The 13,219-nt window shown below is 40.4% G+C and overlaps 1 non-coding gene across 1 annotated transcript; it reads left to right on the top strand.

Moving 5' to 3' along the window:
* The first annotated feature begins 716 nt into the window (after window positions 1–716).
* On the top strand, window positions 717–820 carry LOC112854946 (U6 spliceosomal RNA). The gene has a single exon (XR_003223017.2). It is a non-coding gene; the product is annotated as a U6 spliceosomal RNA (small nuclear RNA).
* The last annotated feature ends 12,399 nt before the right edge of the window (window positions 821–13,219 follow it).

Here is a 13,219-nt window from a genome sequence, read left to right as displayed (position 1 = left end):
CCCTCTCTCTCAAAAATAAACATTTTTAATAAAAAAAAAAAATAAAACCAAATAAATGCTAGGGATTGTCCCACCTTTACTATTTTCTGAGTATAGGAAAACAGACAAAAATCTCCCATGCTGCCATTTATCTATCAGGGACAGTGATAAAATTCTACAACTCACAGGATCTCTTCTAAATAAAACCTATATGTTTATGCTTTGAGGTTTCCAGGAAGTAAGGAACTCAAATAGTGATTATTCTTAATAGTGTTCTATTAAGCTAGTTCCAGACTGTTTGGTCCCTGGCAGGAATTACTTGATGAAAAGGATGAACCTAGGAGAGTTCTAGCATATCAGCAGTCTAATTGCTTTATAAGTGCTGTAATGCAGTTTCAGGAAGCGATAGAATCCAATGAGCCCTCAAAGTGAAAAGAACTACTGTCTATCCCCTCCCCTTTCCCTCTGATTAAGCTCCTTGACCATGGGTTAGCTGGAGGCTCAGTGTTCACAACAAAACTATCCAAACTTCTATTTCATGTCTTAGTATCTTCCAGACAAAAAATGTGCCCCAAACAGCATGTCTGGTTCTTCTTCGTGATGAATTTCAATGTTTTGTCTTTAGTCTCAAATATCTGCCTGTGTGTGAATCTGTGTTTGATTTTAGAAAGAAAGAAAGAAAGAAAGAAAGAAAGAAAGAAAGAAAGAAAGAAAGAAAGAAAGAAAGAAAAAGTCTTGCACTCACTTCAGCAGATCATATAGTAAAATTGGAAGGATACAGAGATACATATGGCCCCTGCACAAGGATGAAACACCAATCCATGAAATGTTCCATATTCCTCCAGGAGATCAGCACCTTTGGGAACCCCCTTCACTTTCTTTCTGAAAAAGCTGTTCTTAGGAAAAGACATGATAAACTCATTCACTCTCAAAAAAAAAAAAAAAAAAAAAAAAAAGTCTATGATCCAAAACTGCCAAATACCATAAAGTGAAATGAAGGATAAGACACCAAGTAGAGCCAAAGCCCACACATCTATCATGGAGACAGGGGGCAATGATTAAGCACCTTGACATGTTACTTTGAGGATAATCACAACAATCCCTGATAATGAAAGAGCATAGTGTGCAGAGACCTTGAAATCCATTCCTTTTTTCCTTTGTTCAGTCAACCTATGAATCGCCTCTCCTGTCTCAGACACTGTTCTAGGTTCTAGGCTGTAGTGGTGATAAATACATTAGCAAGGTCAGTGCTTTCTGGAAGCTTAAAGTGTAACTAGACCAATTGAGCAGGTAGGGGCAATACACGAATGAACGCACAAGAAAATACCGGTGGCAAGAGCTGAGAGGAAACCAAACAGGCTGATGAGATTTGCTCCCCCATCAAAAGCCCATGAAATGGAGCCCCACGTTGAGAGCATGGAGCTTGCTTGTGATTCTCTCTCTCTCTTTCTCTCTCTCTCTGTCTCTCTCTCTCCTTCTCTTTCCTTCTCTCTCCCTCTCTCCCCCCACCTCATGCGTGCACGCAGTCTCTCTCTCTCAAAATGAATAAACCTAAAAAAAAAAAAAAAAAGAGGCCAGTTATAGGCCTCAATTTACAAGGTCGTTTTGAAGTTTTATTATTTTTTTTAAATTTTTTTGACATTTATTTATTTTTGAGACAGAGAGAGACAGAGCATGAACGGGGGAGGGTCACAGAGTGGGAGACACAGAATCGGAAACAGGCTCCAGGCTCTGAGCTGTCAGCACAGAGCCCCACGCGGGGCTTGAACTCACAGACCGCAAGATCGTGGCCTGAGCCGAAGTCGGCCACTTCACCGACTGAGCCACCCAGGCACCCCTGTTTTGAAGTTTTAGAAAGATAACTTAATTCATGTAGCATAGGACCTGGCACATAATAGGCAGTGAATACGTCTTAGATATCATTATCATTATGACACGTCCCAAGAAATTCAGCTCATAATAAAATAAGATGGACAGAAAAACAAAACTTGCAAGAAAGCAGCAACTGTTTTGCTCATAGTTTTTAGAACTTTCTTTTGCCAATGGCTGTAAAGTAGTGAGAGGGAATCTATTCCTAATTACAATATTTTCTTTATATCATTTTATGAAGAAAAAAATTACCTCAGGGGCACCTGCGTGGCTCAGTCGCTTAAGTGTCAGACTCTTGGTTTCGGCTCAGGTCATGATCTCACAGTTCATGAGATCGAGCCCTGCATCAGTCTCTGCGCAGACAGACTGGAGCCTATGTGCGATCCTCTCTCTCTGCCCTCTCTCTGTCTTTCACTCTCTCTCTCAAATAAGTAAACTTAAAAAAATTACCTCAAACTCATTCATAAGTATTGAAGAAATATTTAAGAAATATTAATTTGTGGAGGAACTTCTGTATTGGCTTGCTTAGGATTGCCATGTAGTCTGTCCAGCTTTGTTTACACTGAATGCATTGCTACAACATCCAGAATTTTGCTTATTTTAACCCGTGCTGTCTCTCCCCATTCCCCAATTTCTAAATACACGGTATCTCTTCCAATTGTGTGGTCAGTGTTTACCAGGCTTGTTATGGCAATTATTTCTGTGTCTATCTGGATTCCTGACCTCAAGGAACACTCGCCAGAGAAATGAAGACAAGCCTCATGGATGTGTGCAACCACCATAGAACGTCGCTTTGTCCCTTCCACAGCATAGGGTTAAATAAATGCTTGACACAGGAATAGTGTTTTCTCTCCAGGGAGTGAACAGAGTGATGAGAAATTATGCCGGAGCTCAAAGGGCCTTTTAGATACCTTCACTATGCCCTTTTATTGATCAAAAGGGATATGAATTGTTTTTCTTCCTTGAGCCCAGGGTCTAGAGAGTTCTCCTGTATTTTACAGTAATATTCCTAACTTGTGAATACAAATGTAGGTTTCTGGTTGGTGACAAGGTAACTCCGTCGAAACTTTAAATCAGCATGGATTTTTTTTTCTGAACCAGATTGAACGGGGACCTTGAATGGATTTCTCTGTTTCTATGAGCATTAAACCAGGAGAGCATCTTCCATTAGTTAGTTTATTCTACTGATTGCTTGTGGGTGTTGCTAAGAAGCAAGCAGACAAGCTGGCTGAGTGTTTCTTTCTGCTTTGCTTCTTTTGTTCTGTCTCCTATTTATTGTATTTGTTTAATGTGATGCCTACTAACGATATTGCAGCAAATCAGCTTTGATTGAAAACTCCTGCAGACCCTTATTTGCTTAAATACAGTCATTTATGTAACATCTTTCCTCAGAAAGGAAGAAAATGAGGGAATGTGTGCTCAGTTAACCCCCAACCTCAGTATCTTTCTGCTTTAACAGTGCAGTTAATAACTGCTGTGGGAGCAAGGTTACGGTGGGGGGAGCAGTTCTATTTGCAGCATCTTCAAAACCCACATTATAATGATCCATTCCACCAGGTCCCTAGGCCTTGAACCTGCCTACCTCCCTGAAAGTGCACAGCCTTTCCACGATGCAATCCTCAAGGACTGCCACTGGACTACAGATTGGCTTTCTACCCTATTAGCAGTTAGAGAAAAGCCAGGCTTTCTTCTCAGCCTACACACTCCCTACCTCAAGACTCATTTTTAATCAATTACATTTTACCTTAAACTTTGAAATTTTGCAGCTAAACTGCCGTGTAGAGTCAGAAGCTAAGGAAGCGGTTTACATCATGAATGTTAGTCAGAAATCGATGTTCTGTACAGATACCATCAACCCTATTAATATCTACTAGCATCATATAAATCTTAGTTAATGGGTTGTCTAATCTGTATACTTTTGCAGTGTGTTCTAGTCTAAAGTGGTGCCCTGGCAGCATTTTCTCTTGTCGGAGCATCATCAGCCATATAGAACTTTCCAGTCCGGTAGGACAACCCCCCCCCCCCCAACCTTTATACACAGAGCATGGCCACCACCATCTAAAATGGTTTGGATTAATAGTTTTTTCGTTAAGATCCAATAAACAAGCTTCTAGGTCCACGCAAGCTTCTTACAGCAAAAGCTCAATGTTGCCATTCATCATTGCCACCAGAGAACCAGAAACTCCATTTGTTTTCTCTGCTGCTGACAAATGTAATTTATAGGCTTTAAAGACCTAATTATTTTCTGCAATGCAGGATTAAATCTGAACACTTCTTACTGGTGGGGTGAAAGAGGTAGTAGATATCTTGGAAATCTGGGGCCTCTCAATGCGATGCCTCAGATTCTCAGGTGAGAGGAATTAATGGGGCTAAAATTACAAGTTCAGACCAATACAAAAGGAGGACAAAAAATATTGTTCTTATACAACCAGTGCCCTGGAAGCATTTACTGCTGGTGCTCATTACAGTCCCCTCATACCTTTTTGGAACATCTGTCCCTTGATGTCCGTGTTGCTTTGAATCTTGTCTAGCTCCTTTTCAGGAGGGCTGATTTGCCTGCCATCACAGACAGCTAGAATACCTGGAAGTTTACTTTCTTCTCCCTCCCCAGGCATTCCTTAGCCAATGACTAATTGGTCAGAGGAAATTAAAACCTATTCTCCCTTGCCTTGATGATTCAGAATGAACTCGGTTATAATTCACACCCCAGAGTTCCTCTGCAGGATGACTGGGCCTGCTTCTTTGGCTGAAATAGCTTCCTTGCTTGGTCTCCTTCCCTTTCCTTGTCTTTGATTCTCCATTTTGACAGGTCTCTCTGGAGAGCACTTCCTAAAGAAATCACTTGACCATCTATCATAGTCTCAGAACCTGCTTTCGGGCCTCCTCCCCCAAAATACCCACCAGCTAGCCCCATTATGGACAAAGTGCCAGTGAGACATTGAACAGGAATGTTGGAGGAATATTGTCCAAGAAGACAGTCAGCAATGACAATAAGTACTCACAATCTGAGTTGTACCCGATTTAGAGTTTAAAATTGGCCACGGAGAAAGTTGGTTTGATATGTGAGAGCTTCCTGGAGAAGCCAACTTTTGGTCTCAGGTGGGTCTACATTTCCTGCACCTGGGCTATTATCTAAGAAGTGGGCTGGCTAGCACAGCATTGCTCAAACACAATGTCAGGAACCACCTGATTTCCTAAAACAGCAAGTGCAAGCACATTCCCTGGCCTTGAAGATCTCCTGATCTTTCTTTACCTCCCACCTAGCTAAATTTGATTTCTACATGATCCAGCTTGTGTCCTCTATGCCCCAATCTTTTTTGGCTCTTTGCCCCCAAAATTGTTCCACTTCATTCCAACCTCAGTATCTTTGTTCATAGCTTTTGTCTACGTAAAATGCTCTCAATTTCTGCCAGCCACTAATCCACCATAATTTAATTTTGATCTTCAGCTCTCATCTTTAATTCTTCTAGCATATATACATCTCTTCCTTTCTCATTGGCAAAAACTGCTTTGCCAATTTCTTACCCTCCAAGATTGTAAACTTCTTCAAAGTAGAAAACACCTGTCTCTTGTTTTCTTTCCTTTACTGGTGAGCATAAGGATGTTAACACCAGTCATGTTTTAAAAGTACAGTTACATCTATAATATTATTTATAAATATATACTAAATGATATAAATACTTACATTTATATTTGTATAAACTATTTATGCACATAGCCTGGAACGAAAAATCTGGCTTTTATGGAGTTTTCCAGAATTATAATCTGAAGATTATGGGAATTGTCTTCAAGAAATACAGCTTACACTAGGACATAAAGAAGAGCTAGATAGACCTAGGAGATAACCCTGATTCCACTGAATTATCTACTCTTCCACTTTATCCTGAGCCTGATGCCTAAAATCTATCCTTTCTCATGCATAACTTGGGGATAATCACTGTGTTCTTCTGGTGTAGTGCTCCTGAGCTGGGTAACACATTGAGCCATCTACATTAATAATGACTCCCTCATGGGGGCCCTTGGGTGGCTCAGTCGGCTAAGCATCTGACTTCAGTTCAGATCATGATCTCACAGTTTGTGAGTTCAAGCCCAGCATCAGGCTCTGTGCTGACAGCTCAGAGCCTGCTTCAGATTCTGTGTCTCCCTCTCTCTCTCCTCTTACCCTGCTCATGTTCTGTCTCTCTCTCCTTCAAAAATAAATAAAACATTAAAAAATTTTGTTTTTAAAAATGACTCCTTTATGTGTTCATCATTCGTCTCCAATATGAAAACCTCACATGACAAGGCAACTTACCAAGTGAACAGACTTGACTTTCAGGCACAGCAGTCTTGTCATGTGAGGATTTTCTCCCCCAAAATGTTGCCTACATTCCCAGTGTTATTTAACTGGGAAACACTTTACTTCTGTTTTCTTTTGATTCTTGATTAGCTTCATTTCAGAAAACCAAGTTAGGAATGAGTGTGCTAATTTAAGATGTCAGGCCACTGGGGAATTCATTAGAGACCAAGAAATGGACTCAAATAACATCAAACATTTTTTTTAATCTCCTCCACCTCTTAAACTGCAGGAAGTAAAAGTCTAGCTAAATCCTTTTGTAGGTCACTTGAACTTAAACTGCAAGGCTAGAGGGGAAACTTATCAGAAGCATTAATGAGCCGACAATATTTATCTACAAACAAACTGAGAGCAAGGAAATTGATCAAGTTCATCATTCCAATTCCTTTTTCACTCGTTCACATTGAGAATACTGGTTTCTAATTTTAGGGGTGCATTACTATATCATGAAAAGTTTGTATCTTGTTTGTCTTGGATGACTTCACCATGTCTCTAATTTTCTTGTCTAGAAAGTGGAGGAAATCATATCTGATTATTTCCTTCCCTTCTTGGTTCTACTGAGAGAGACCGGTTTTTAAAACTTTCATTTTAAGCAATAAAATATTCTCATAACTTTAAATATAATAAGAAAATGTCAAGGAATTATGGTGTGCTCTGATAGTCTTGGATGACAGCTACTATTTAAATATGAATTTCCCCTCCTAGATTTTCTGTACCTTTATATTGTTGTGGCGAAATATATTTCTCATGTAGGAGACTGCAGTATATGCCTGCTTTTTATATGTGAGGAGAAGCAATTAAGAATTTTATATTATTTTATAAAGACTGTACTTTATCATTCTGAAAAAAAATATATAGATGTGGTGTGAGCACATTGCATCATTTTAAATGATGGCAACTATCTCTCAGTAACTTGTTTTGGGGAAGCCAAGCAATATTTTAAAATGTTAGATGTGTTCTTTGGCAAAGTGAGCTGATGACGACAGTGACCCTAACACTGGTTATGACCACAGACTAAGCTGCTTAGTCCCACACCAGTTGTGGAGGTATGAGGAAGTTCAAATGATGGCCGAGGATGATTTTGAAGTGTCCCCAACTTCAAAATTTAAAAAGAGCCAATATTTGCTGAGCACCTGCTATCCACCAGCTTTTATGGTTTATCTCACTTGATTCCTGCAACACTACTATGAAACAATTATGGTGATTATCCCTATTTATGTAAGAAGAAATGGGGCCCCCACAGGTAATTATTTGTTTAAAGTGTCATTGCCAGCAAAGGTCTGTGTGAGACTCCAAACTAAGCTGTATGACACTACACATTTCTCTCCCCTAACTACTGGAGGGGGGGCCTCTCATGAGCAGCTGTGTTTCACCCACCCACAGAGTAAAGGAGTCAGATGTTCTACACGCGGGACTGTATTATACAAAACATGTATCTACCCTTACATCTTAGCTTAGGGGATGTTCCATTTTAGCAGCAGAAAAGTATCTGTTACTTAGAATGTCAGGGAGGGGGCTGGTGAAAAGTAAGAACAACTCAGGACATAAAGAGATGGGGGAAGAACAGCAAGCAAGTATCTCTTGGCCAATTTCTTATCTGGAATAGAGAAGTCAGTTTGAGGTGCATAAGAAACAAACTTTCCAGAACATACTGATCCAATAAAGGGAAGGAGAATCGGTGACTATTGGACAAGTTGACTTACCAAGTTCAATATTTATACCTGAGGAACTTCCATACCCTTAAGCATTCTCTTCTGCTCGTGTTCCTTTTACATTGTCATTAGATGCAGATATGGCAGAGGTAACCATTTCTGAACAAGGCCCTGAAAGATATTAATGAGATACATCAAAAATGGTTATTTGTTTTATCATTTACCCTTTAGCTAAGGAAGGAAAACTTCTGTCTAAAATGAGTGTTCCATTAAATGAGCTCTGGATTTAAGTGGCACTGTATTTGAATACACCTGACTAGTGTATGGATACCACTACTTTGAGATACAGAAGAGGTGCTTTGATAGTTTAAGAAGAGACATGCCTTGAGGTAATGTGTGTAGAGAGTAAGACACAGTCTGACATAATTTTATCCCACTTCTCGGTACATGGTAGTGATGTAGAACCAGAGGGCTGTACAAAGGAAGGACCACTTTACTGAACATGTTTGCAATAGGCTGAATAATGCTCCCCTCTCCCAAAAATGTCCACGTCCTAATCTCTGGAAACTGCATGTGTTGCATTATAGGGAAATAAAAGGAATTTGCAGATGTGATTGATTTGAAGATCTTGGATTAGGAGATTATCCTGGTTTATGCAGGTGAGTCCAATGTTGAGGAGAAACACAGGAGAAATCAGATTCAGAGAAGGAGATGTGTTGGAAGCAGAGATTAAGGTGGTGCCTTTTGAGATTGCAATAAGAACCACAAGGCAAGGAGTCCTTCTGGTTGGCTGGTGGATGTGTAAAAGGGGAAGGTCATGGCTTCTCCTCTCAGACCCTCAAGAGGGAACCAGTCCTGCTGGCAGTCTTCTCTGAAGGGTGCCTGGTGTAGGAAAGGAAGGAGGACACCACCATTTTTAAAGTAAGAAATATTCTGCTCTGGATGGTAGAGTTACCCATCTCCTCCCTCACTGATCTTTTTCCCTTGACCATGGTCTTACATGAAGGTCTGGATTATGTGCTGAGACCTCACCACCCACCGTGGACTCCTTCAGAAAGATCACACATGTTTCTTGGGCAAATAATGCTAAAGCTTTCTCTCCAAGGGCCAGCTTCCTACATGCATGAACACATGGGTAGCGAAGGGAGGGTAGAACCAACTAGCTCAGCTGTTTTGAAATCAGTTCACAATCTGTTATGCTGAGCATTGCCCAAGGCCCGTCTCCAGCTCTTCATGGGAGCCCACTGACACTTAGCATCTCACCAGGTGACTGGGAGTTTCTCCCACTTTATTTTACTTTCAATCTGACTCCTGCTCTCTGTCTTCCAATATTTACTCAAAATAAATGATCTACTGCTGGCTGCCTTTCTTGATTTGCAGCACTATTGTAGTGTCATTATTTTTACATGTATTTTCTTACTTTAATATCTTCCATCATCCTTTCACATTGAATACTCTTCTCTAGATCTTTATTCTCCATAAGAGAGGTAGCCTGATATGCTATCCACTGTTTGTTAAGAAACCCTAAATGCAAATCTATAGTGTGGCCAGGACTCCCCTGAACTCCACAGCTATGCATCCAGCTTCTGCTCAGCAACCCTGCATGGGGGCCCCAGAGGGACGTTGCTCATATCTCTCCTTCTTAACGTACCCTCTGCTTCCCAACCACAAAGATGAGTGAGGAAGAAAAGATCATCAACAAAACTTGGACATTAGGTCTTATCCTTCCCTCACTCTATTCTCTCTGAACTCTCAGTCACCAAAACACAGTGCTTTTTTTTTCTTTTTTCTTTTTCCTTTCCCATGTCTCTGTTACCATATTATTCCTTGGCTTTGACCCCCAACCCCTTTTGCCTGAAATACTATGCACTTGACTCTACTAAAGCATCCTACCTCTAGATTCCACAGTCATCTTCTCAGTGTGAAGCTCTGATCACTCTCCAACTTACATCTTTAAGTGTTCTCATCACTTGCTGGCTTTTGGTGAGTAGATACTCCTGAGTCAGGTAAATAGATACTGCTGCATCAGGTGAATAGACAAGACACTGTTGACTCCACCATATTCTTCATAATCTGATCTCTACTTGGATGGTCTTAATGTGATCTCTATCTCCAGCAAACTAGAGCTTTTATTTAAAATATATAAGTGTCCCTTCCCACTTCCATACCTGCAGTGTTCCCTGTATGAGAATTTCCTATACACTCCTTCCCTGTTCCACCTGGAACAACCCAAACTCTTCTTTCAAAGCCCCATAAAACTCCTTATCTTTAATTTTGTATTTTTTAATCTTAACAGGCTGAAGCCGTTTGTCCTTTCTTTTCATTTCCAGAGCCCTCTATACTTCTTGTATAATTATGATACTATTCTTCCTTGTATTATATATATATACATAACCTAGGAAATAAGTTTCTGTAGGACAGGGACCATTCTTTCACACTTCAGTACATTGCACATTTTTAAGAGTTCAATAAATTTAGACTGAATTAATTAGAATCAACAGTGCTTTTTAGGGTTCCTGAAAGTACAATTTGGAATAGTAGCTAATATGTGCTTCCTTTTCACAGGTCATGAACATATGGGAGTTAACACATTACTTAATTCATGCAGCAACAAGAACGTTAGAATGACAAATTAAAAATAGATTCCCATAGTTAACATATATAGTGAAGAGAATCAACTGTTATTCCAGAAGTGAAGTTGTGTCTTTTTCCTCTGCAAATTGTTCTCTGTACGATTATGTTAGATCAGCATTTGAATTTTTAAGTTGGAGGTTCTAAATAACTTGACCAGACCTCCAACTAAGTCCTTGAAAGTACAATAAAATATGTTGATTTAGATTACTGTATTCTTAGTAGATAAGTGTCATTCATATTAATATAAATAAATAGATTTTCATCTTAATTCCTGATGGATGCTTAAGGATTGGAGGGCTCTGGAGCACCTGGGTGGCTCAGTTGGTTGAGCATCGAACTCTTGATTTTGGCTCAGGTCATGATCCCAGGGTCATGGGATCGAGCTCTGCATCGGACTCTGTGCTTGAGCACGAGCCTGCTAAAGATTCTCTCTCTCGCCTGCTCACTCTCTATCCCTATCTATGTAAAATAAAATTTAAAAATATATACTGGAGGGCTCTAGTTTAATCTCCCTGAAAGCCCCAAAACTTCATCACCAGTCAACAGCATTTACACATTTTTCTAATAAGCATGGGGCTGATTGTTTTACAGGCATTAGCTTTTTAATTCTTAACACAGTGTAACTTTATAGATGAGGAAACAAGGACTAACAGAAATTTGAATATTACCCAAGCTATCAGAGCTAACAAACTCTAAAGCCCAGATTCAGAGATGTTTTTCTGTTTGCAGAGCACATAATCTACATAAACATACTTACTCCACTAGAATTCCCTTCTTTCTTTGATGTCCCCTTGTAATTCAGAGACAGTCCAGGTGGTTGTAAGCCTGTAACTGTATGAGAAAGGTTAAAAGCACCATTAAAATTTCTATTGATTGATCTGGAGAATCAATGAATCAAACAGACACAGATCTACATGTTCTATCTATGTAATACGGAAATTTATCTAGATTTTATTTCTTTTCTCTCATCATTAGAACAGTTTTGGATAGCTAGTGAAAGGAACCATATATGGTGCAATCTCTGTTAGATTTTTGCTTTTGCTTCTGTTCTGCAAAAGGAGACCCAGGGGGGCTCTTGAAATGTCTACACCTGCAGCTTGAAGAAAGCATCTCAGCCTGGATGAGCTCCTCTGAGAGATTATGCTCACCCATCTGTTTTCATAAAATTTTAACACCAGACAGCAAATTCGTATATTGTTTTAACTTAATTTTTATTCAATCTGTTGTCAGAAACCTGACTTCTGCAATCTGGCAGCAGGTGTGTAGTAAGGAACACACAATGTGGTCTCCCCATGCTTCCCCCAAGGAACTGTTCATGAACACACAGACTCTCCACACAGCAGTAATTAGGACTCTTGCTAGATGCAGGCATTGATTCCTGGAGCTTCTCCTTTACTCTGCAGCAGCCTAGAGGTGGAGTATTTCCTTCTTAGGCACTACAGTTCTCATTACTCAACCCAGGCCAAGCACCAGAGTTTTTACCTCCCCTTGGCTTCTAAAATCTAGAGCCCAGGAGGATAAGCCCTCACACCTTCACTTCACTGCCCCCGGCCGACCACAGGAACCATGTTTGCTCTACTCCTTGCAGTTAAAGCTCCCGTGGTGAGTCTCAAATTTATGCCCGGTGCCAATGGCCTCTGGCATTATTTTATTAATTTTTCTCATTGGGTAGAAAGGGATATTTTTACGCAGTTTTTACTTTATGCAGTTCGACTTTTCAGGAAAGTTCCCTCAACATTCAAATCTCACGCTATTTTCCTTTCAGTCAGCCACAACATAGAGTGCTGTGGGTGATTTTGTCCTCGTTGGTATTTTTTACGTGTGGATCAAGAATAGTAGGGTAGCTATAACTTCCAAAACTCTCTGTATAAGAGAGGCCTCTGGCCCTTCATGAATCTCTAAATAGTCAGCTTTTTATATGAAAGTGTTGCATCTCCTTCCAAGCCAATCCTCATCAGGAAAGGTGGGGGATGGAGTTTGATAAGACTCTTGCATGTGGTTGGGATGGAGCTGTCACTGAAACTGATGAACTCTTACAATTAATAGTAACTATCCATTATCATTATTATTCATTTTAAGAAGGATGTAGGGATGGGATTGGCCCACATATGAGACCAGTATTAACATATTGGTAGAAGTTACATGACCCCAGTTGTAAAAGTTAGAAACATAGTTCTCAATGCTGGGAAGCCTGTACAAAAGTGCCCAGACTCAGACTCCCCCAGCACCAACACTTCGAAAAAGCAGGAAATGGCAAGGAAACAAAGCGACTCATGCTCTCATGCAGTGGTTCTCAAGCTTTGCCTCAGAATGACCAGATGGATTTGATAAAACCAAATTTGGTTTTGGTTTTGGTTGCTGGGTCTGACCCCTAGAGCTTCTGATTCACCAGGTCTGGAGTGGAACCCAGTAATTTTTCCCAGCAAGTTCCCAGGGGTGCCCGTGCCCCTCATCAGGGCCCACACCATCCTTGGGCTCCTCCAGCTCAGAGGCACATTGGAATCACCCGGAGAAACATTTAAAAGACACAGTCTTTGAGGACAATTGAATCACAATCCCCATGACTAGATCTGACCATTTAGCGTTTTAAAGATTTTCGTGGGTGATTCTAAAATGTACAGGGGTTTGAGAACCACCACGTAGAAACATACAAGTCCCACTTACTGTTGGACGTGTTCTCCCCTTAGTCATTGCATTTCCAGGACCAGACCGTGCCACTTTCCTCAGTCTTGGATCTTAGCGTGTCAGG

The sequence above is a fragment of the Puma concolor genome, chromosome D2, assembly GCF_028749965.1.
Source record: "Puma concolor isolate L17-30 chromosome D2, mPumCon1.1.hap2, whole genome shotgun sequence".
In the NCBI taxonomy this organism is placed as follows: Eukaryota; Metazoa; Chordata; class Mammalia; order Carnivora; family Felidae; genus Puma; species Puma concolor.
Note: the sequence above shows the minus strand (reverse complement) of the source record. Positions and strands in the feature narration are given on the sequence as shown.